Raw genomic sequence first — 26,796 nt, forward strand, 5'->3', positions numbered from 1 at the left:
ATTATTTTAAGAAGTATTTGAATTGTTTAAAGGAATAGGAAATAAGATAACAGATGAGAGAATAAGTTCTATTAAAGGTAAAATTAATTCCCAATATCACAAATTTGTTGACACTTGGTTCTATTTAAGGGGAAAAAAATGTTCTTTTTGTAATCTAATTTTTGTTATCAAAAGCTGTTTTGTTTAAACAACTTAAAATAAATACACTGCATAATGGGTTGGTCTTATGTTTTATACTCAATATCCAGTCACTCTGAAATGCAGTTAAATTTATTTTCTAACTACATCAAATGATTTTCAATATAAACTGTATTCTATAATTTATTTTTCTTTCCAAGCAATCTCTGAAATGAGTGTTCTGCAGTTCCCCACATGCATATAGTAATTAGTTGTCTGGTTGGCAGTGGCTAGTGCCACAGCTCACTGGGCAGTATAATGGTACTATCATGTAGCTTTGTCACTTTACATAAATGCCACATCCTTCCTCAGTGCATAGGCAAACAGCAGCTCAGTAATGAAAAGCAGACCTCCAGATTTCCTTTAGGTCAGTGAGGAAGGGGAGAAATTAAACTGTGGTTCTGAAGCACATTCAGCCATAGGCCTAATACATAAAATAAATAGGTGATTCAACAAATATTATTACATTACTGATTTTGACTTTAAAACTGAGACCAGCTTGTATGGGACTAGCACCCTATACGTAGTGGCTGCTCAAAAAGTATTCAACACAAATGGCAATACTCTAGACCAAAATTTCATAAAGTAGCTATTCTAATTAATTTAGTAAACCTGAATGACTTCTATGGACACAGTGTATTATATAATAGCCTGAATAATGCTTGATCCCTCCCATCTACATTCCATATTCATTCAAGGAGTGAAATTACAATCAACTATGAAGTAGCGTTGAATGGTCAGTCAGTGGAAATTTTTACACTGTGAGCACTAAGCCCCGTATGAGAATCATTTTTGTGGACAGCAAAGACAATAAGAGCTTTAGAGATACGACATAATAGGGACATATGTTTTGGGCATTCAATTATCTCAGAGTGTCGTAAAACCAAGTAATGGGAGAAGGAAATAATTTCACTTCTGAACAGCAGAATCATGCTAGATCAATCTCCACTGACCCTGAAAACGGGTTGAGAAGTAACCAATTTGTGGACTATGATATGATAAGGTCATTTGACAGCCATCCAGTAAGGAGGAAATGTAGACAAGTGGAAAATTAATGGGATTGTCCAAAGGCAACATGGAGTTTGGATAAATGTCTTCATTTCACCTTAAGCAAAGGTAAAAATAAGATTAGTAACACCCATCCTGTGGAAATATTTTTAGAAAAGAAAAATACCAAGGGGAAGAGTTCTGCTTGAAAATTATTTATTCCTAGAAGCATAGTAAAATTTATAAGATTATTTGATGTCTTTAATAAACCTTAAGAAGAAATACCTTCTAGAAAATAAATGTGGAATTAAGAAAGTAAGACTCCAGAATTCAAGGATAAGAAAATTGATACTCAAAGTAATTATCTCAAGAAGAGAGGATTGAGCAAATGAATATGAAACTATAAAGTAAATTAAATGCAATCAAAATTTTACAACTTACAATAGAGACAGAAGAGAATAGATTTGGCATCATGGAAAACTGAATGATTGACAGGAAAGATCAACTTAATAATTTCAGGTTACTAGGAAAATATAATCAAATAAAAAATGTGTGACCATATAATATATGTGGAGAAGAGAAACCATGGGTAATTAAGTTCATTTAATGTCATCTTTTGGCTGAATATTATGAAAGTATTAAAATAATTTTAGAACATGAACATCGTAAACTGCATATATAGTACTTGGGCATAAAATACATGTTCATACAAGTGAACAAGTGAAAAGTGAAGTTCAAGTGAAAAAAATAACAAACCACCATGTTTATATGTTTATAATAATTATCTCCCTGTTATAAAGAGAGACTGATTTTAGTGTCTCATTTAAAATCTCTGTCTTTTCTAAAGGTTCTATAAATGTGTAATATTTTTACAATGAGAAAAATTGGTTTGTAAAAGTATATTGAATATATGGGGACAATGACTAAAAGTTCTAACAATAGAAATTATCAAAAGAGACTCCTTCTAGGGAGGAGGACTTAGAGCAGGGGCACATGATGTATGTTTTGTAAAAGCTTTCTTAAAAGCTGCAGTTTTGACATTTTGATGAAACATTTTTAAAAAGTGTATGCAGCCAGGGAATGGACATTTGGATAAGAGTTAGGTAGTATTACTCCTGAGAATAATAGACTAAAAATAAAGATAAATTCCTTTTCATTCTTTAATTAAGGAATCCACTAATTTTCCCAATGTATTCATGCTTTTTCCCTTATTTACTATCGTACTGAAATGGATTTTTGTGTTAATCGTGTTAAATGTTCTTACATGTTTTGTCATGCAGACTGGATGCCAGAGACTATTATTTCCAAGATAAAGGTCCTGTGCCTAAGATGAGTACCTTTTCACTTTTGAGCCCAGGTCTTCTTACCTGGCTATTTTTCTTTCTCACCTCCATTTCCAAGGATTCTCTCACCATCTTTATCCCAAGAATCCCATCTGCTGGCAATCCAACATGAATTTGTACTCATCTTTATCACACTGTGATGCACAATTTTTATCACACTGTGATGCACAATCTTTTGCTAGCATGCCAGCCCACCACTATCCCAACTCCAAACACTTTGAGTGAGATCTTACTAAGCCCGATAGCCATGGTCTTTGTCTGCCATGGTTCTGTCAAGTGCTTTTGAATCCTGCTTCAAGCAGAGAATATTCTTAAATTTCTCTAATGATCTGAGTTTACATTTAGTAAATTATTCAAACGATGGTGGCTAATTGATGCCCCAGAAGGGGAGTCATAATTTACTGACGGATCACACAATATCATCATATACATATACAAATATCGTAACTTCCTGGTTACTAATTATAGTTCATTTGAAAAAAGTGCTTGTCATTTATTCCTGATTACAATATGCAAAATAGCAATTATGCATATTATTAACATGTCAGATCTTTAAAATAAATTGTATTTGATTACAGTAGCATCTCTGGTCTTCTGCATTGTCTTGTGTTGTTTTTTTTTTTCCATTTTACATGATTATTTATTCATGTAGTAGAGTCTGTTCCTGATTTTCATGGTTGTGGCTAGTGGTCATTTGATTTTAGCTCTTTTAAAAATGTTTACACAGAAAAAAAAAAGAATAAATGAGGCTAGTGACAGTTGTTTTGTTTCACTATTTTGTCTAGTGAATACAAACAGTTTCAGTCAAAGCTCCTCTTTTCCATTTCACATGGTTCACAGACATAACATATAGTGTCATTGCAGGAGGTTAGATTTCGGAAGTAGGCAAGGAGCCAGATCACAGAAGAGCCTCTGAGACAGAGTAGGCATTTGGAAAGTGGTAAATGACCATGAGATCTGTAAGACTGAAGACCTAGAGTTTAGTCAGTGCATTAGTTTCCTAGGGCAATGATAATAAAGTATCACAAACTTGGTGCCTTAAAGCAACAAATATTTATTATCTTATAGTTCTGGAAGCTAGAAGTCTGGTATCAAGGTGTCAGCAGGGCCATGCTCTTTCTGAAAGCCCTAGAGATGCTGACATCAATCCTGTGCATTCCTTGGCTAGCCGTTGTATTATTCCAATGTCTACTTCTATCTTCCCATGGCATTCTGCCTGTGCAGCTCTAGATCTCTTCTCTTCTTATGAGGACACCAATAATATTGGGTTAGGTAACACCTTAATCCAACAAGATTTAATCTTCAATTGATTACATCTGTAAATACTCTATTTCCAAATAAGGTCACATTCAAAGGTAGTGGGAGTTAGGACATCCACATATTATTTTGGGATATACTTCAAGTCACAACACTTAAGAAATCATTGCCTTAATCAAAGTAAGGGAAGCTGAGCCAGCTATAGAAGTAATTGAGGATATTGGCAGAGAAGAATGTGAGAGATATTTAAGTGACAAATTACCAGGAATTAGTAACACACTTGATGAGAGGATGAGATCCATTTTCCATCACATTTTTGAGAAGACAGTGCTGTGATGACGATGACATGATTAACTGAGAGTGGCAGTATAGGAGGAGAGAATGATTTCAAATTGAAGAAGAGGTAATGATCAAAGATGTACTCATAACAAGTTGAATTGCAAAATTCTCTCTGCTCAGGGAATCAGTTCATGATGATGTGTTGAGAAGAATCAACCCTGGGAGTGTCAAATCCTCCTCTTTGGCTACTGCTGCATAGCTAGGCTGACCAGCTGCAGGTGAATAGTTTATGGCTTCCTATATCACTCCTAGGCTGGAATAAAGGGCAGGATATCTGTCGTTGCTAAGAGGCAGAATCTGCTATTCAGATCCATAAAGGAATCAAAAACCCATTGGGTGAGTTTTGACCACTAGAAAGAAGAAAAATTAGGAACCAGCACTCTGATTCTTTCCTTCTTCTTTTCTTTTCTAGGACTGCCCTATATCATGATTTCTTCTTAGAGCCTGTTGATAGAAATTCCCACATGTTGCATGGATGCACATGATGAGGAATCCACTGTGTTTTCCATGGTTATTTGTAAACCTAGTAGTCAACATAGTGATGCATCACTTTCCATCATTTTACATGTTTTCCTCTCTCACTTCCTTTAATTCTCATTCTGGCTGCTCTGGGATTGCATTTGCCAAATGAAGCCTCACTGTTTAAATTCTTGCCTTAGGAACCACTTTCTGGGGAACCCAGTCTAAAATAGATTTATTTCAAACATCATCTAAGCCAATAATTGGCAAACTTCCTTTTGGGTTGGTGGAGCTTTGGGATCCCATTCAACTTCAAGCTAATTTATATGTATCTGTTTCATTGATGTATCTTGAAGATTATGCAAAACACTAATAAAATTAATGATTTTTTAATACACTTTTTAAAGTACTTTTTAAATAGCTAATACATATCCAGTAATATAGTGGGAGGTAAACAATCAACGATGACTAAGAGTGAGAAAACCCCAGCTCACAGAGAGTTTATATTTTGATGGGAGAAGCAGACAGTAAACTTGCAAACAAAATAAGAATTAAGATAATATCAGGCAGTAATATGTGCCAAAAGAATACAGTAGGGTACTGTTATAGGTATTATTGTGGTACTTAGATTGTGCAGTCAGGGAAGGCCACACTGAGAAAGTAACATTTGAACTGAGACTAGGGTGAGAAGAAACTTCCAGTCACTAGAACAGTCTAGACAGATTGATAATCAAGTGCAAAAACTCTAAGGCAGCAACAAACTTGATTTTCTTGAGGAACAGATAGGTAGCCAATAGCTGGAGCTTCATCAGGGAGTGGGGGGTAATATTAGATGGAATAACAAGTTAAGTCAGTGTTCAAGATATGTAGGCAATACTGGTTTTAGGGGCACCTGCATGGCTCAGTCGGTTGAGCATCTGATTTCGGCTCAGGTCATGATCTCATAGCTCACTGTTTTGAGACTCACATCAGGCTCTGTGCTGACAGCTCAGAGCCTGGAGCCTGCTTTGGATTCTTTGTCTCCTTCTTTCTCTGCCTCTCCTCTCTGTCTCTCTCTCTCTCTCAAAAATAAATAAACATTTAAAAAAATTTAAAAAAACCACAATACTAGTTTTAAAATTTTATTAGAAATGCACTGAGAGGAAGCCCTTGGAAGATTTATGTTGGAAAGTGACACAATCTAACTCCAGTTTCAAAATACATCATTCTGACTCACTTATGGAAAATAGATTAAAAAGGGGCAAGAGTGCAAGGAGGGAGACCATTTAAAAGATCAGTTAATAGTCCAGGTGAGAGATGCTGGTGGCTTAGGCTAGAATTATGGCATTAGGAATAGAGACAATAAGAAAGGGAGAGATATGGGTAATATATGTTGCAGGCAGAGCTGAAAAATCCTTTCTTGTGGATGAGACATTCAGGGTAGGGAAAAGGATGACTTAAGCAGCTTGACAGCTGGTGGGTGCCAAATACGAACATGCAGAAGGTGAGGAAGTAATAAAGACATCTTTCTGTCTCTATTACCTTCTTAAAAATTGCTATCTTTTTGTCTTCTGTTATTGTGTAAATATTTACCACTAACTTAGCAGCTCAAAAGAACACCTATTTATCACCTCACAGATTCTGTGTGTCAGCAGTCTTGGGCACAGCTTAGCTGGTTTCTCTGGGTTCTCTGCAATCAAGATGTCAGCTGGACTGCATTCTCATCTGGAGACTTGTCTGGGGAAGAACCCAGTTCCCAGTTTACTTAGGTTGTTGACAGGATCCATTTCCTGTATTTGGGAAGTGAAAACTCCAGCTTCTGGCCTTCAGCTGGGAGTTAACTTAGCTCCTAGAAGTCTCTCAGAGAATGCTTATAGTTGCTAGAATCATCTGCAGTCCTTAGCTTTGTTGGATTTCCCAACATGGCTGCTAACTTCAATAAGCCAGCAAGGATAGCATCTAGGGCAACTCAAGAAGAATGGAACAACACATACAATTGCTTTTATTATATTCTTTTTTAAAATTTTATTTATTTTGAGAGAGAGAAAGCAAGTGGGAGAGGGGCAGAGAGAGAGGGAGAGACAGAATCCCAAACAGGCTCCGCACTGTCAGCTCAGAGCCCGATACAGGGTTCAAACTCACAAACCATGAGACCATGACCTGAGCTGAAATCAAGAATTGGATGCTTAATCCACTGAGCTGCCCAAGTTCTCCGCCTTTACCATATTTTTTGGCTGGAAGCAAGTCACAGTCCTGCCAATGCTCAAGGAGAAGAGAGATCAAAATCCTGAATGCCAGGATATGGGCTCCTTATATTCTGTCCACAAGAGTGTCTATTAGATCCTTAAAACTGAACTGTCCAATTGAATAAGTAAGTTTTGAAAGCAATAGAAAGATTGACTCTGGAAACATAAAAAATAATCTAAATTAACCTCTTGATTTTGTCTAGAAATACTTGAGGCATAAATACTAATTTTCATAAATTCTAACCACTAGTTAGTACCAAAACTTGGTCTCAAATGAACTTTAGCAAATTGCCTTTCAAGAGCAAAACAGAACATTAGTGTACTAAAAGTTGACAGACAGCATCACTAACCCTTTCATGCTGAGATTATGTTTTTCGTGGCATAAAATAAGCAGCAAAATGACAACAAATAGCTAATAATACTTCAAAATGTTGCCCAGGTAACAAGAAAGCTAGAGGTCAATCAGTACTGTCAGTTCATTTCCCACATGTTAAATTCTTTAAACGTTAATTTCACTTTGCTCATCCCATGGAGATGGCCAGTATGAAACCAAGCCAACTGTTTCCATAGAGTGTTTGTGCAAGATTGCCCAGAGAAACATGGCCTGTGCTGTAGGCGAATTGATGAGAGTATTTGCCCATGTGGTATACAGATATCATTAAGAAAAGGAATTTTAAGAACTCAGAATTCACTCCACAGAGTGAGTCAAGGAGTGACAGAGTAGGGCAGAGAGACATCCACTCCCTGATGCCATCTTGATTGGTGTTGTAATCTTATATTTAAGAGTATTGGTTACATAACTTTTAAAATAGTTGGCAAATATTTAAAGAATAAAGCACTTGAAAATTGTAAAAAATAAGCAAAATTGGTAAAGATTTTAAAAATTAGAAATAACTTCAGTTTTAAGGAAGATCATTAGTTTTACTTGTCAGTAATGTGCAAAAATCATTAGGCTGGTGAGAGGGAGGTGGTGGATATGGCAATTTCACCTGGATTCTGAGAACTCAGCTCCAGATAGACAGGTATGAGTTGACACGGGTTTGGGCAAGTTTGATAGGGGCAAAAATGGAAAGAAAAGAATAAATACCACTGATACTTCACAGAATAATTGGCAAGACTTATGACAAAGTATAAGAGATAAGGAGTAACTCTGACATATAAAAAGCTGTATTTGTTCATCTAGAGACAGTATAAGTATATTTGGGTAAAAATTGGTTGAAGTTAGTATAGCACTGGGCAACTGAACCAATATATATTTTATGTCCATTTTTGTGTTGCTAAAATAAAATCAAGTTACCATAAGAACTGAAATTCTGTGTCACAGTTCTTAAGTACAGTCTATGAGAAGACACTGTGTAAAAAAGAGAACCAAATCATCCCTCAACTAACATTATTCCAATATTTGGGTGCATTAAAAATGATATTTCTTCTGGGAGAACCTGGGTTTTTCAGTAGGTTAGGCATCAGACTCGATTTCGGCTCTGGTTATGATCTCAGGGTCCTGAGATCAAGCCCCATGTCGGGCTCTGCACTGAGCACAGGAACTGTTTCAGATTTTCTCTCCCTCTCCCTCTGCCCCCTTACCCTTGCTCATGTTCTCTCCATCCCTTCCTACCTCCCTCTCTCTCCAAAAAAAAAAAAAAAAAAGGGTATTTCTTCTGAAGCAAATTAAGTTGTGGGTGACCATTTTTTATTTCCTGTATAATAAAAACCAAATCAATTAAAATTCATTAAATTTGATATTAGACTCTATACATTTTAGTCATAGTTTTCTCATTCTAGTTTATAGTTTTTATACTAATTATTCTATATATTGGGGCACACTGTAGTCTGAGCTGCATGGAAGTAAAAGAATCCATGCATGAGGGTTGATGGTAACTTAATATTGAAGACACACAAAACTTGAGGCATGTTGATTACTGGTGGCAAAAGTAGATGTGACAAGGAACATTAGTAGGTCAGAAATATATGGCAACATTATGGTGTCTTTAATATGCTCTAATATACTTCAGAGAAACAACTGTACATCTTAGTTTATTATATTCTAGATGAATTCAACTCCTTCATCAGGAATTTACACAAGGATGGTCCATTAGCTTCATATCAAAAAGGAACAGGGGGGCCTGGGTGGCTCAGTTAGTTGAGTGTCCAACTCTTGGGTCATTGTCCCAGGATTATGGGATTGAACCTTGCATCGGGCTCCATGCTGAGCATGGAGCCTGCTTGGGATTCATGCCCTCTCTCTCTCTCTCCTCCTCTGCCTCTGTCTCCACGTGTGCATTCTCTCTGCCTCTCTCCAAAATAAATAAAAATTTAAAAAAAGGAAAAAATCCCAAAAATCCTATGAATTAGGTAATTTCTATTGCCTAGTTTTAACAGAAGAATTACCTGAGAGATTAAGCTATGTAAATTTGCAGAGATAGAGGGATGTTGGTGACACTGAACATGAGTAATTTGGCTCCAGAGCTTTTGCTTTTAATCACCGGAGAATATTACTTCTCTAATCTTGATCTACTCTCAAGATTATATAATACATATTTAGTGTAAATCGGAGTGCATATATGTATTATTGTTGTGCTTTGTATAGAGTGGAAAATATCTTCCATTTAGACCCTAATTCAAATCCCGGCACCAACTCTCAAGACTGTCTGACTTGGAACAAGTTGCTAATGTCTCTGATAATTTTCCAAATCTATAATATATGAATAGAACCACAACTTTCAGAGAGCTGATGCAATGTTTAAATGTGATAAAGCATATAAAGTGTTTAGTATATGTTTGAATTAAGACTATTGGCAATTAAGAATTACTATTTACCCATCTGGAAAGATTCATGTGTCCAAAGACTGATATTGCCCTTTAATTACCTAATGCATCTTATATAAGTCCACTTACAAGTGTAAGCACTGACAGTTGGCTTTTCTTTTTGTAATGCAAGTGCCTGACTTAAGCTTTGATTGCTGAGGCATCCACTTCAAAGGCACTATCTCCAATAAACAGATCACCAGCCACAGGACTAGATAAAGAGCCAGGCTGCACATGGCCATACACATGTGTGCTCCCTCCCCTCACCCTCCACCAGGCTCCTTTGCCTTATAGATCTTAGCTGATTCTGAAAACTATTTGAGCCACTTGTTTTTTCTCTTCCCACCTTAAATTCCTGCTCTTCTGTTTTAGATTTACTAAAATAGAGTGAATCCATGAAACCCTAGGCCCTACTTTGGACCCCAATAAAAGCAGAGTGCCAGGCCCGCACTCTTTCCTCTACCTGAGACCTCACTGTGTGACCAGGTGTGCCATGGAATTCCTGGGACCTGTAAATAATAAACTTTCTTTTTTTTAATTTTCCTGATGGTTATTGCTGAAAATATCTCACAATTATAATAAGAACTACAAGGGCCAGTCCAGCTACAACATTGGTTCTTGGCAACCTGAAACTGGTACACATCTTCAGTGTCGGTAATATCCCAGGACCAATGCTCCTGCTATCAAACACTCACATGTACGATGCATTTCATTTTCTACTAGCATGATATATCTCTGGTGAGAAATATGACCAGCAAATACTCACTTAATTGTTGAAGATGAATAATTGTGAAATATACTACTCGGTGATGAAAAAGAATGATATCTTGCCATTTGCAACAATGTGGATGTAACTAGAATATATTATGCTAGGTGAAGTAAGTCAGAGAAAGACTACCTCTTGATTTAATTCATATGTGGAATTGAAGAAACACAACAGATGAACATAGGGGGAGGGAAGGAAAAATAAGGTAAAAACAGGGAGGCAAACCATAAAAAAATTCTTAAATATAGAGAACAAACTGAGGGTTACTGGAAGGGTGTTGCATGGGGGGATGGGTTGAATGGGTGATGGGCATGAAGGAGGGCACTTGTTGGGATGAGCACTGGGAGTTATACGTGAGTGATGAATCACTAGATTCTACTCCTGAAGCCAAGACTACACTATATATTAACTAACTTGAGAATTAAATAAATACATATAAATAAATAAGGCAGGATTAAAGCAAAAAAAAAAAAAAACAAAGAAAAAGCCAACTAATTTACACAATGCAAAATTATTCTTCATATATACCCTTTCTATTCCCAAATACTTCATGAAAATACGTTTTTAAAACAAAATCATAAACTTCCTGGGTTTTAAGATAGACTGAGTTCATTTTTAAATGTACTTACCATTTCAAATTTATTGACATCTATTAATTCAATTAGCCACTGAGAACATATTTATAGAGGACTTTCTAAAATGTCAGCTACTCTGCCCAGTAGGCACTAGGGTTACTGTACTCAGGATACAGTAGTAAACAGCTTATTTGGCCCAGTGCTCTCTTATAAAGGATATTCTATTGGAAAGCTATACATTATATAAATTAATAAATAATAATTTTATTAAATTTGTGATCTGGGGCGCCTGGGTGGCTCAGTCGGTTAAGCGGCCGACTTCGGCTCAGGTCACGATCTCGCGGTCGGTGAGTTCGAGCCCCACGTCGGGCTCTGTGCTGACAGCTCAGAACGTGGAGCCTGTTTCAGATTCTGTGTCTCCCTCTCTCTGACCCTCCCCTGTTCATGCTCTGTCTCTCCCTGTCTCAAAAATAAATAAAACGTTAAAAAAATTAAAATAAAAATTTGTGATGTTATACCAAGGAAATTATGAAATACAATGGAAGTGTGTTTTGGAGGAAAATACCTCAGTTTGTTAGGTTGGGAAAGGCTTTCCTGAGGATTTTATATTTGAGTTGGGCTTGAAGTATTGAGTAAGAGTTGACAACATGAAGAGTGAGGGAAGACTTTTCTATAATGTTTCAAAGGTATTATGTGACCTACATCAAATGGTGTAATTGTAGGAAGAGATCTTTATGACCCCAGATAACTTGAGAAAATTTTAAACTGTGTATCAGGAACTTTGGAAAATTTCTACCAAATATAATGTGGAGTTTGTGGTGTTCTATGGGTGAACTGAAAGCTTTTCTGGTACGAAGTGGTAGGAAACCAAGTATAACACTTGGAGTTGAGGTAAAGGTTAAATTCAGGGCAAATGCATGGCAGTGTATATTTTTATCTATTCAATTGGTGCTGGGCTTCCACAGTTGACTTGTGACTTCCAATTGTCATGGAGAGCATTTTAAGCATGTAATAACAGCCTTGGGAAATTAGCTCTTAAAAAAGGCAATTGAAGAAAAGGTAACTATTCTACCCAACTTCAGGCTGCCACAGCAAGCAGGTAGAATTAATTTTTAGAAATATATGTAAAACTTTCCAAAAGATTGCTTCTGTCTATTGTTCTTTTCTATTCTCTAAATACTCCTGAGTATCTAATTCAGCAAAACTAAAGTAAATTTAATATGTTTTCTTGTCCCCTTATTTGGGCGTGAAAAAAAATTGAACAAGCACCTTTGTGATCTCTGATAAAACATGCCTCAACTCTAATCCTGGTCAGACACACATCTTCTCTAAAGATGAGCAAACAGAGAAAATCAATAAATATAATAAAAGATGATGGGCTTATGGTTGATTCTTCTTTTTCCTTTTCTGTTTTGTTTTTAAATCTACAGTTAACATGTGTTTCTGTTTTAGAAGAGCAAAAATGCTGTATTTGTTAAAACTTCCCTTTATATTTTTAATATATTTATTTTAATGTTAAAAAATTATCAAAACTCACTAACATAGACAGATTTTTTTTCTCTAAAAATTATTATTGAGTGTGTAGCAAGTTCTGATATATACCAGTAACTCTCAGGAGAGGGTAATTTGGGATTCCTGATGGTGTCACATCACACTTCCACATACAATTGGCTGGCCATCCGTAACAATAAGAAAGGCCGGAAATTTAGTTTAAAATATACCTAGTTAAAAATCAGGTTTCCTCCTTCCAGGACAGAAGAGGATATTGAGAAGAAAGTTAGCAGCTTGCCACACACCAACGAATATATCCCTCTCTCTCCTCTATAATATCACAGAGCCTAATAGGAATTTTCATATATATATCTTATTTACTGTAAGATCATACAATTAGAAAAATTAATATTTCCTGAGCACCCTCTACATGTCAGACACTTGTAACTCAGTTAAAATGTGTATTATTTTGTGGGATACATAGTATTCACATTTTGCATAAAACCAAACAGGTGAATGTGTAATTGAAGGCCATTTTTGCCTCTTCCAAAGTCTAACAATTTAATCTTTGTGGTATACTACTACCTAAAGAGATTGATTATTGCTACTGTTCTAGAATAGGTAGGGGCTGGCAGTGGATAAGAGTAAAATAATGTTGATGCATTCCTCTGCTTTTCAGAAGAATATGGGATTTATCAGACCTAAGAAGTCTCATTTCCAGCTTTTTTTTTTTTTTGGTGGGGGGGTTGTTATCCAGTTGAAGAGGTGACTCAGAAGCAAGCAGGATCTATGAGGAGTGAGGATTAGAAAATTACTGAGGACAATTTTTGAAATTTTATCATAACAATTAATATACTAGTAGAGAGGACTGCCTGCCAGAATAGTTTCTCTTAATTTGAGTTGAATAATCTGGTTAAACTTTCACTTAGTTAAAATGATGCAGAAAGACTCAGATTGCACAACTAACCTGGTACTTGGGAGAATAGGCCTTTTTAGGCTGCACCCTCCTATTCATACAGTGAGTAAAATACAATGTTTATTCTTTGTCTTACTGTATGGAATTCAATTTTGGGTTAATGCCTACTCATATCTTAGAAAACAATCAAAATAAAAATGAAAGCTTTATTCTCCCTGGATCAGGTATCAATCAGCCTGTGCTCTATCTAGGGAGGCTTTATGTTCTCCCCACTCTCTCCTTAAGAGGCAGCTCTTAAATTCTTCACAGTTGACTGCAGATCCAGCAGATATCTGCCATTTGGCCCCTAACACTTGAAGTACTAGCTTTTCCATTCTGGCCTTCACTTTTCAATAACATACAAATAAAGTGACCACTATATTTCTATCTGCCTCTTCTCTAAAGGGTAAAAATATGTTCCAACTAGACTGAATCACATGTATTCATCATACCTTTCAGTGCCTGTGGGTATGGGGAAAAACTAAATTCATTGTTCACTTAAAGTAAACTTCCTTTCTTATTTTTCATAACTTCTTGTGAGACTAAATTAAGTAGTCAATTTAAGCAAAAATTTTTAACTTTTTACTCCTATTAGTATGACTTCTACTTTACATGAGGCTTAAGGCAACTGTTTCTCAGTATCACTTTTGCCCCTTAAGTGCACACAACTCTGGGGTTATGCGAAGAGGAAGGCAGAGTCCCCATCCTGGAGGTCAAAACAAGCTAACAGGTTATTTTCCACATGAGCAGCAATACATGGTTAAAAAAAGAGATAGAATCAGGGACAAATAGCTGAACCATTAAAAAAGTACAATAGATGAGAATTAGTAAATAATTGAGGAAGTAAGAAGGATTGAAAAATCGGGTGGCTCTCGTTTATTGGTGGTGTTATAAAACAGAATTCAACTGAGTGTATGTTAAAGATCTTATTAGCTTATTCAGTGATTCATGAATCAGGCGGCATCCCACCTAGCAAATAGAAAGGAACTCTGAAGAGCTTTCCCAGGCAGAATGGGGCAGGACAAAGAAGTTTCTAGCTAAGAATGGAAGTCTTTCAGGCAAGGTCACCTTCCTTTGGGGGATGGCAGAGGTCAGTCTATAAGGCTGATTATTAACTCACTCATGGTGACCAGGTAATTCCTGATTGGCTGGTTTAAGATTCCAGCTGGGAGAAGTTGAAACTGTAGTTTTGTTAGGTGTTAAGTCTTGGTTTGTTGATATGGGCTTAGCACAAGTGAGTCCATTATGGGCCTGTTTTCTCTGTTGTAACAGTGGGAATGACTTACGTCTAAATATTATGTTTGCATGTGGTTAAGTACATGAGATCTATAGTGCTGAGTCATCTGATAAAGATTGTCTGGCCTAACTAAAGACTTATGATTCTTGATCTATTATCATAGTGATTGAATCAAAACCCAAATACACTGACTGAATTGAAATATACAGACTGTATCATGAGTGGTTTATTTTGTTCATAAGCAGACATGTCAGTTTTTAATTTTTTTTGTTTTTAATGTTTGTTTATTTTTGAGACAGAGACAGAGCATGAACAGGGGAGGGTCAAAGAGGGAGGGAGACACAGAATCCAAAGTAGGCTCCAGGCTCTGAGCTGTCAGCACAGAGCCCGACATGGGGCTCGAACTCACGAACCATGAGATTATGACCTGAGCCGAAGACGGACGCTCAACCGACTGAGCCACCCAGGCGCCCCAGTCAGTTTTTCAAATATCATTGGAATTCTCCCTCAGACTCCTTTAGTATATATTACAAAAGACATTTAGTAAGAAATACGTTTTACCTAGAAAAGGGTTTTGAGAGAATCCCACATATCCAGTACAGATGAAAAGTATTTGAGGGAGATAAGCAGGCAGTTGGCCTCAAGTGTGATAATGTATTTAACGGGTTCAGAGACCACATAGGCTATCAAAGCTACTTAGGAATTCACTGATTTTTTTCCCCATCAGAAAATTTACTTGTTCTGGGAGTATTCATGGAGATCACCTCTGGTAATTGCTTCAAACAACCAAAAGTTGCTGTGAGAACTGTTCTTAGAGTCTTTCTAGTTCCCTGTACTTACAAATACACTTAAGGGCACTTAATGAATAACCTTTTACTGATGTACCACCCTTTCATTACCACCTGAGCTTAGAAGCAAAGACATAAAGGTGAGAATTATTTCCTTACTGGTTTAGCCCAACCCTTCAATAGCAGTGGCACTTTGTAGATGGCATCTATCAGTGGGAGGAAAATTATACCTTAGGTCATTTTAGGCAGAACAGACCATAAAATGAAACACTATAAAATCTTTGGGTTTATAATAGTACCATGTCATAAATTCTCCCTGTGGAGAGACAGCACTGGTGCCTGCTTTACATTTATAGTGTACATAGTGAAACAATATGCTAAGAATATTCTAATTGAGGAATTATTTTTTTCTATATGATTAAAGAATTCACTTAAATGTTCATGCACATGGATTTTTGATCTCACCATGGGAGTCTTAATAGAGTAAATACACTACTCACATACACAAACACACACACATTTCAATAATATATATCCTATTTAAATATAAAAACAAAACAATACAACAAAACCTTTCCCAGTTTACAGAATCCAAGTTATCTTTTTCTTTAAAAAGAATGTTTATTTTTGAGATTGAGACAACATGAATGGGGGAGGGGCACAGAGAGAGGGAGAGAGAGAGAGAGAGAGAGAGAGAGAATCCAAAGCAGGCTCCAGGCTCTGAGCTGTCAGCACAGAACCCAATGCAGGGTTTGAACTCATGAACTGCAAGATCATGACCTGAGTCAAAGTCAGACGCTCAAACTGAGCAACCAGGCACCCCCAAGTCATCTTTGTTTTGAGTGAAGAACTAAGAAAACTTATGCTAACTTCACAATAAAAAGTTTTCTTCCTTCCTTTTTTTTTTTTTTTTTTTTTGGTAATTCCACCTGAATAGGAAGGAAGTTGATGTCGCAAAAGGCACTGGGAAGGGGGCTGTTTTACAATCTCATAAATATAGAACATAAGTGATAGACACATATGGAAGCAGAGGCTGAGGTCAGGGACCCTGAAAGGTAAACTTTGGGTAATTCAACTTTACAGAGGACCTTTGACTTTTATAGAATGTGGAATTTGAGCTCATAAATAATTTATCAACATGTAGAAGGCTAGCTGCTATATACATTGTGTATAATACCCTGTGCAACAGTCAGGAAATTTGAAACATATCCTTCAAAATACCCAATTTACACTACTTCAGAGATGTTAAACTACAGAGGTTAATTAAATGTTACTGATAAATATTTCCTATCTTAGGAATCTAAGTGGCAGAGTAAGGGAAATAGAAAGTTAAAGTCATTGTTAATATTTGCAAACATATCCATCAGCCTGTATTAGACTTGTGCTGCCTATGTCCCTGGAAATGCCATATAATCCTATAAGACTGCTCAAAAAGACCTCATATAAAGCTTGGTCCTGTTTCCCCATACAGATTAGTTTCTCTTTTCTGTTTGTTCTCAAAACATATTGTGTATTTGTATACATGACTTTCTCTTCTAGCAGCTCAAAGTAGAGAATAACTCACATATTTTTTTTTTTATTTGTATGCCTGGTACTTTACATGGTCCTTCAATAACATCTGTAGTTAGAATGAACGCATTAAATTCCATCAATATAAACATGTGAACTTAGTCTACAAGAAGCAAAATATTCAAACTGAAGAATTACGGTTAGTTTCATAACCATATCTGATTGAATATTTAAAATAGGAGAGAAAAGCAAAACAAATGTACTGCCATGATTTTCCTCTTCTTTGGTGATCTCTTGTCTCTTATACATCCATTCTCCATGCATCCTTCTCCAGGGAAAGAATGCACTCTCTTTTTTTTTGAGAAAGACAATGATTTTTATCAGTAGTGTAAGTTTCAAGTACTTTTGCCATTTTCAAAGTACGATTGTGTTCTGTATACCTCTAAGTATCTGAATGGATCATTGGTAAAGTGGGGCTTCCCCCTAGTATATCCAGAATCCTGAGAAAAATATTTCTTGCATTGTTTATATAAACATTTTGATTCAAAATGTATTTAAAAAATTCATGGGCCTATATTACATATTTGTTAATTGTTCCATCAGTGCACACAAAAAAGATTCTTTGGAGGGTCCAGGTGCAGGCTCTCTGTGCACAGATCCAGGAGCCATGTCCTCATGTCCTTTCCTTTTAAATGTGTCATAGCTGGCTAATTTCCTATCTCCCACCATGAAGAAAAGGTAGTAACACTGTTGTTACTCACAATGACATACTCTCCAGAACCTGTTTGTATTGAAACAATATAGATCTTCTTGCTACCACAGTTCCCTAATACCATTTATTTAGTGATGGTTACATCATTACTTACAACCCTGCACCATCCATCATGCTGACCATGGAAGTGGCTTCCAATGACTCTCTCAGGGAATGTTACTGTGTTGTTTCGAAGATGACCAAAAATACAAGTGTTACCCAGAGCTTGCAGGAAATTGTAAGCGAAACATTTGTTTTGTGATCAAGTTAAATTCAGTGTATGGAATTTTATTGCATAAGGGTAGAATAACATGTCTTCCCACCATCAAATCTTGATGCTGTAATCATGTCATTCTTAAAATGTGTTTTTTTTTTCCATATACCACTACCAGCTAAGAGTATAGGAAAGGAGTCTGCGTGTCAGAGTGAGAAGAGTGGCCCTATCCACACAAGGAATGTCCTTCCCTTATCTGGCACAGTTTAAGAATGACCCAGGAGAGCACAAAGTCACCATATAAATTGGAGGCAAGAGAGGTTATTGACCAAAAGGTTCCACTGGCATTAGGGAACAATGGTCTGGAAAGTCATTGGAAGAAATAAAGGGGACAGCCCTGGAATACTGACAAAAACCTGGTGCAAAGCCTGGTGAGGGACAGGTGCCAGTCTTGGTCTGGGGTTGGGGAGAGCACAGGTAAAAGGTGCCTATGACCACCTCTACCACACTTGGATACTATAGACCCAAGGTGTCATTATTCTTAAAACAAACACATGGGCAGTTCCAATGCATGACCCATATGACCAAGGTTCTATGGTGGCAGTTCAGAGTCCTGAACTCTTTGTTTGATAAGAGTGATAGTCACCTCAAATAAGCATGTCAGCTCCAGTGTCACAACCTACTCTGAAGTGATCCCATTAGAGGAATATTTACCTAGCCAGAGGGAGCAATTCACATGCCAAGCTGCCTTCCTGGAGTCAGGACCTTGTGACCTGGCCAGAGCACCCTCTGGAATGATTATATATAGTTGCAAATCCTAGATCTCTTCAGGCTATTTGAATGACCCTAGTGTTTTGTGGGTATAGAGGGTCAGAAATACTTCATAAGATAAAAATAGAGACCAAGGACTTTGTAGGTTTCAGTCTGGGTTTGGAGTATTCCACCCAGTCTGGAATAACTGGGTTGCCCCCAGCACTGTGTTTCAGAGACAGTGGAATAGGAAGTAGAAGAATTTTAAGAAGTCAGTCCAAAGAGTGGAGGCCACCTGAAGAATGAGGTTCTTCTTACTGGGGTCTAAGTGCATTGTTGTCTATAAATTTTGTATCACCTCCAATTTCTTCCTTTTTTCAAATTCTATCCCCATGCTTTCACCTTTCCATAATCCCTTTTTCTGTTGTATAACATTTGAAAATCCTTCTCTGAACCCCTATACCCCTCCCTGCCACATACACACATCATATACATCCTTTCTTTCTGTCTAATGTTCTAGTCTATTTCTAGAGACTCTGCCTCCCACTTCTGGCTTTTCATTCTTCAAATTAGTCTAAAAAAAGATGAGGAAAAAAGGAAAGCATATTTCATATCTGCCTGTACCTAATTTGTTAGTCCAAGAGAAAAATGGCCAAGACAATGAGAAACAGGGCATTTGAACTGGTTCTTATTCAGACTATAGGAAAGGGGAAAAAATAAATGTTCTTTAAAGCTAGCTTTTCTTTCTTTTTTGTTCATGCATGTGTGTGTTTGTTAGAAAGAGATAAGGCATGAAAAAAGAATGACATACAGAAAAAAAGAATTATAGAATGTGGATCATTAAAATACCAAGGAAATAACTTGTTAGAATCTCAGGGAATAATTTTCTTGTAAAATGAAATGACAACAACAACAACCAAACAAACACAAGAACATGCCTTTTAAAAAATGCATTTAGATTACAAAATCCCTAGTATTTAATTGAAAACAAATACAATTTCTTGATTCCAAAAATACATGATCAGTATTAAATAAAAATGTAAATCAATATGAAAATGTTAATCATATAATATTATAGGTACATAAATAGGGATATAAGAATACAGGTCCTCTAAAGAAGTTTAAGCAATAGAAGAACAAGACAGCTGATAATCAAGAGAAGGCCAGAGTAGAAAAGCTTACTCTGACTTAAAATATTAGAATCTCACTTTAAAATTGGATTTAGAGGTAGTAAACCATCAGAGATTGCAAGAAACAGTCTTGATTTGATCCAGTTTCCAGCAATGAGATAGCTGACTAATGGCCACTGCAATCTGAATTAATTAACATCAATTTGTTTTTAATAAAAAGCTTCTGAAGCCCATTTTGATAATGAATACTGTCTAGAGGAAAATCAAACAGTGCTGTCTGATATATGTGGAGCCACAGCTGTACATATTTGACCCCTATTTTACACAGTTGCGCCTCATTGATTTCTTCTGTTAAACTCCTGGAGTGAACACTGAACAATGGCGGGAGCACTCATATATCTTCCACAGAGACCCAGTCTATGAACTGTAACCCTGCAACAGGGCCAGAGCATTTCTGCTCTTACAACACTGGCTGCCTGTCCTGATGACATATAACCCATATGCTGTCCTTACAAAAAAAAATTAACTTCAAAAGTGTGACCATGGAAACAGTCTTTATGGGTACAAACAAAAATAAAAGACTTGAGAGTAACTTAACATGTAACTGAGCTTTAAATTAGTTGGCTTCAAATTTAAATCCACAAAGTGGGCTTATAATACAAAGAATTCCTGTACTTAAATAGAAAGCAAAATAGGGCAAGAAACCATTAAACACACTTGGATGTATATTATCATGAATATGAAGTACGAAAGGCTACTTCCATTAAAGAAACAACTTATGTTTCACTATCTCCATTAAAGTTTTCCATCTACTTATGTTATTTATCTTAATGATAATAGTAGTGATATAAATGAGTGATTTAAATAGATTCTATTTCATCTCATACTACTGTTTTCATATTTATTAAAAAGTAATTGCTTCAAGAACTGCTTGCAAACATTTTGCATATGCTTTCTAACTGGGATGATAATTATGAGACATAACATGCTTGTGTTCTTTCTTTCTCTGCTTTCAATAAAAAAGCAGAGTGGAGGGATAAGAGCAAACAAACAAATGAACAAACAGACATGAGTAGGAGGCCAGAGGGCTTGGCTTGGAAATTCTGAGACTAAAAGCATGAATTAGTATAGTCACTGTTGGGAGAATGATGTGTCCTTAGCTGAGAATGAATGCCATGGGAGTAGAACAACCTGGAGTTTCAAAAAGTCACCTCAATACTTCTGCATGTTTATGCAAATAGTGCACCTCACTTGTCTAGGAACCAGGTAGCCAGAGTGTCCAGGCACTGGTCTTATTTGTGACAAGTAGGATGATTACATTATAATCTTTTGCACTGTCTATATTCATTTTGTTTCTGCAATTTCTAGCATCTCATTTGAGAAAAGTCCCACTTATTGTAACATGGGTCCATTTGCATGAAGAATTTTTAAAATGTACTACTATTTTAATCAAAACTGTTGACATATATTAGAGTGATAGAGAAATGCCAAATATCATATAAAGTAAATTCCTGGAGAGTCGGGTGTGTGACTCATTGTCTATCTTTCCATAGCACTTTGGTCCTGGTTAGGTCTCCATAAACATTTGTTAAATAAATAAGTGAATGAGTGCATGCGATTTACACTGAAAAATAGTTAATTAACTACTAAATTTAAAAATGGGCATCACATTTATCTTATTTATTTATCTTTAAAGCTAAATGTAATACAAACAATTTGGAATGGCCTCCTTAATCCTGCTTGCTGTCACTTTCCCCAAAATGAAGCCTTTTTTTAAAAACTTTAGTGGCATGTCAAAATGCTAGTGTATCTTTAGCAAATAAAAAGGCATTAGTATGCATTTTAATTGAGGCATTATTAAATAGCTATTAACTATTTAATAATTTCAAAGGTAATCATCCTTTATAAACAACAAGGAATTATACAAAAGATTGTAAATAAAAGGACTTCTTCAGACCTACATTCTTGTCCTAGTTCTCTTATTAACTGACTCTGTGAACCTGAGAAAATTAATCTGCATTCCAAATTCCTTAACAGTCAAATGAAGGAAGTTATTCATACTCTAGTGTTCACAGGTTCAAGTAACATAGAAGGAAATACTTCAAAGCACATTGAGAAGCACCCAACATAAGTACAGAAATAAGCAGTCATATACAGTTGAAGGAAATGTAAAATATTTTACTTTGTGGACAAGATTAATTGGCAAAACATCAACAGCCTTAGAAATATATTATTCGACAAACAATTCTACTTCTAGGCATTTACTCTTAGGAAGAAAGTTAAGGCATCTTATATATATAATATAGTATATAGTATAAATAACACTAACCATGATGAAATTTAAAAACATTAATTGGAAACATTTCTCTTTTTTTTTAAATTTTATTTATTTATTTTGAGAGAGAGAGTGCATGAGTACATGCATGCGAGGGGCAGAGAGAGAAGGAAGAGAGAGAATCCCAAGCAAGCCTTGTGCTCAGTGCAGAGCCTGACACGGGGCTGGATCTCATGACTATGAGATCATGACCTGAGCTGATACCAAGAGTCGGGTACTGAAATGAGTGAGCCACTCAGGTGCCCCTGGAAACATTCCTAAAAGTCTATCAATGAGGGACTGGCTAAATATAAATACTTGCCCACATATATATGATGAAATTCTATGTACTCGTTGACAAACAGGTGCTCAGAAAACTTCTTACAAAACAAAAAAAAAAAAGTAGAATTGAAAGCATTGTGTATTCATGGGACTACTTACATAAATTTTTTTTTAATGTTTGTTTTTGAAAGGCAGGGAGACAGAGCACAAGTAGGGGAGGGGCAGAAAGAGAGGGAGACACAGAAACCAAAGCAGGCTCCAGGGTCTGAGCTGTCAGCACAGAGCCCAACACGGGGCTGGAACTCACCAGCCAAGCAGTGAGATCATGACCTGAGCTGAAGTCAGATGCTTAACCAACTGAGCCACCCAGGCACCCCTAAAATGATTCTAATATTGACTGACCACTTAGTATATCCCTTGTGGTGTGTTAACACATTTTTGATCTTACTTAAACCTTATGATTCTATGAGGCAAACATTTTACCCTTGAATTACAGAGGAGGGAACTGAGGATTAAAGAGCTGACAGAATATGTTCAAATTCACATAATAAATAACAGAGCTGAGACTTGAACTTGATGGATTTAACTCCAGAGCTTGGGGTTTTAAACCAAGCTTTATTGGCTATACCCTATTCCTGAGCTAAATATAGCAAACAAAAGAGAGGCTATTTTGTTTATAGGTTGTTTTTGGTTTTGGGCCCTTAAAGGTATTTGTCCACACATTTTTTAAATGGTATTTGTTGCCTACATATATAGATATAAAAATTCAATTCTTTGTTTCTCTTAAAATTGGGAAGATCTGTGAACACTTATCCTTCCTTATCATCTGCCTCTGAATATTAGTAGCAGTTTTTCCCCTTAAATAGTGCTGTCATTCGACCACTTGCCATAATTAGTTTTAGACACACTTTAAGGTTCTATGCCTGGAAATTTTAGCCATTTGGTTTTAGATCTCTCTCTGTAAGTATTGACAAAAATCTAGAAAGATGTGCATATCAAAATAAGTGGTAAAACTATGGAAGAATTTATGTTTTCTTTGCTCTTTTGTGTTAGTGTGCATGCTTTTAAATTTTTTATAGTGAATATGAACCAGTTAATAAAATAAAGAACACATTGTTTAAAGTGTAAAGCTTTCAACTAATGGAAGAATTTGTTTTATGTGTAAAGTAGCTTTGGGTCAATCATGATTCCAACTGTTCATGGTGTACAACTGTTCAGTCCCCTGGACTAATCTTCCTAAATTACAGCTTTCAAAAAATAATTTTCCTACTAAAAATATTTCAGTGGTTTTTACGTTACTTTTGAAACCTTCTCTCTCGTTGCCTGCAAATAGAACATGCAGAACATGGCGGGTGCTTTACTGTTTCTACACCTTGTAACTTGACCTTGACAGTATCACTGAGTTCATCTCACAGTATGCATTCCACTTACCATTTAACTATGCATCCTGCTGAATAAGGACCAACTCATTAAGATAAATACCCACTTTGAGATAAAGTTTCTTTGCTATTTTTAAATTTTGTTTCAAATTTTATTTTTAAAGAGAGAGAGAGAGAACGAGAGCATGCATGAACAGGAGAAAGGGTCAGAGGGAAAGAGAGAGAATCTTAAGTGGGCTCTATCCCCCGACCCTGCAATCACAAGCTGAGCCAAAATCATGAGTGTAACGTTCCACCGACTGCGCACCCAAGGTGCCCCAACTTTCTTTGCTATTTTAATCTATCAGTATACATTCCATCTTCCTCACATGAATATGCACATTATTCAATACCTACAGCAACCATTTAATATAATATCTATGTAATGTTTTACTTAATGTATGAAATTTTCTGTACGTATATAGTTATTTAACCGAATAAAATTGTAAGTACCTTGAGAGCAGAACCTGTGATTTTACATCTTATAAAAAACAAAGGACATTGTTTTCAGAAGAAAAAAAAAAGTGGTCACAATTACATGTTATAATTAAGTCAACTTATAAAGAGTGACCAAAAGTATCTAATGCTTTGGACAGTTAAGAGGTGACTTTATCAAGGCAAATGCAGATGAACTCAGGGCAATATGAGGTTTGACCATTAGGTATTCTGGTTGGTAGCCAAAAAAGCCAGATCTTTGATGCACAAATGAGAGCCCTTCTACTCTGAATAGCCACTTTAGACTTGCAAAAGTTGATTCTAAAGATACTACCCTTGTCACTTTTTCTGAATCACTCCTTTAACCACTACTTTTCAAATTGTTCTAAAAGTGAAGGCTTAATTGTAACAATCAAGGAACCAAACAAAAACATGTGTTTTCTGGTGAACTCTAAAATTTACACCTATCAGTCAGGGACCCAGTAGTAGCACACTCCCAGTGGGTGATTGAAGAGTGTAATTAAGAGATTACTTACAATGTTTTGAAAAGGGTTGAGGGAAACTGATAAAGATGATGCAGAACACCAGCCCTTGTCTATGGGAGTTACACTGGGGAGCAATTAGCAACTCTAAGGGGCTAAGACAGGGAGGTTTTTGGCTAATGATAGTCCAGCAGGATGAAGAGGGCTGACTGAAAGATGCTTTGGTTTTCAATAGAAGGACTTAGCAAAGCTTTTTTCTTTACTGTCTGAATCTCCTACCGGTGCCTCCCATTGGCACAGCATAACTGACAGCTAGAAGGCAAAGAAGCAAGTGGATGGCAGCTTCCTGGGACACAGGGCAGGGTGAAGAGGAAAAGGTGGATCTGAGGAGGCAAGTGCAAAATATTCAGTACATTATAAAAATTCAAGAGTCTAATTTCTAGAAGCCTAATTACTTTTAGAGCCAAACCTCATGAATAAAAGAAGTAATAAAGTAGAGAGAATATTTTGTATCAAAGGCAAGGAATTCGAGTAACAGGCACACATTTAGCTCACATGCAAATCTTTCTAGGCCAGAACACATTCAAACCATGAAATTTTCCAAAGTAATTATTCTAAATGACATTACACATTGATATGTTTAACAACAAATAACCCTTAATATTTTTGCTGTTTTATTCACGTATGAAATAAGAGAATTTATTGTGCTTGATGTAATAGCAATTTTATGAGTTATTTCTAAGATAATAGAAAGGGATATTCCCTTCAAAATCATTGAAAAATTCTACCATCCAACATTCTAAACTTTAAAATGTATAGAGGTATTGTGTCTACAAAACATTCAACTCACTAAAAGAAGGCAAACCTATCAACCCCCAACATTCCAGAAAGAATGTTTCAAGTTAGTCTAAATAAGGTTATAGATGACCTTTTATTTAAAGCCAATAATGAACTAGTTAACTACTGGTCTGGCAAACATAAATACCCAATCCCCTGCTATAGACATCAGAAGGGGAGTCCCAGATGTTCTTCTCCTAGGCATACACCAAGAATCCACCTGCTAATAGCACGGGAGTGGAGAGAAACTCAAAGCTCTAGTGTCAGCTTCTCAAGCAACCACAGATAATCAAGGCATCTGCAGTGCTCACTATGGGTAAATGGTGAGAACATATAATGTATTTGTTGTCAGAACCTACACAGTGGAAGGGTAATCCTTGCTAAAGTGAAAGCAAGAAACAAGAGAGGAAATTATATCCAATGTTATTTTACTACTTGTGGGCTAAGAAACCTGCAGGTTTGTCGTCTGATTGTACTCAGTCCAACTGAAAGAGATGCTCCTTTCTTTCAGTACAGATCTCTTTGAATATCCTAATTACCTCTTCTAGAAACAGGAAAACATTATTTGGGAATAGAATGTTCCGCTGTAAATAAGATAGGATAGATTTCAGTTGGAAAGCATTGAAAAATCTGATCTAATCCGTAGATGATAAATGATACATTGGACTGGGCTAGAAAAATTAAAATTGTCTTATCACTTAGGTGAATCTAATTATATTTCTGTTGCCAGTATACTTTTTTAACCTCAAACTCACCCCTTGAATAAAACAGATGATAGTTCTATGTTAAATAGACAACAAGCAATACAATTTACAACTTTTTCATATAAATTTTGTAGAAATGCTTTGGGCTTTAACTAGAGCCTTCTGGTATATAAACCAAAAATGAATTTTAACAATTTATGTTCCCAGTGCTTCCTTCACTCCAGTATTTCCCACTTCTCATCCCCCAGTTTGTCATTCAAGCCTGTCTATTTCAAGGACGTTTGTGTGGAGCTAACAGGGCTCAGCACTCACGTTATTAAAACCCTGCTTGGTTTTACTTTTCACAACGTAGCCTCTCCTGGCTGTTGCTGTCACTCATTAGAGCCCCAATGTGCTGAATGAGGCAACACTTTGTAAACAAGGTACAGAGGGTCAAATGCTATGTTACCAGTCAGGAAAGCAAAGAGACAGCAGAAAACCAAAGAGACATACTGCAGGGAACAATATATATGTCATAAAGTTTGGGTTTGTGTGGGGTTTAAATGGAGTTGTTTAACATTCAAATC

The sequence above is a fragment of the Acinonyx jubatus genome, chromosome A2, assembly GCF_027475565.1.
Source record: "Acinonyx jubatus isolate Ajub_Pintada_27869175 chromosome A2, VMU_Ajub_asm_v1.0, whole genome shotgun sequence".
NCBI lineage: Eukaryota > Metazoa > Chordata > Mammalia > Carnivora > Felidae > Acinonyx > Acinonyx jubatus.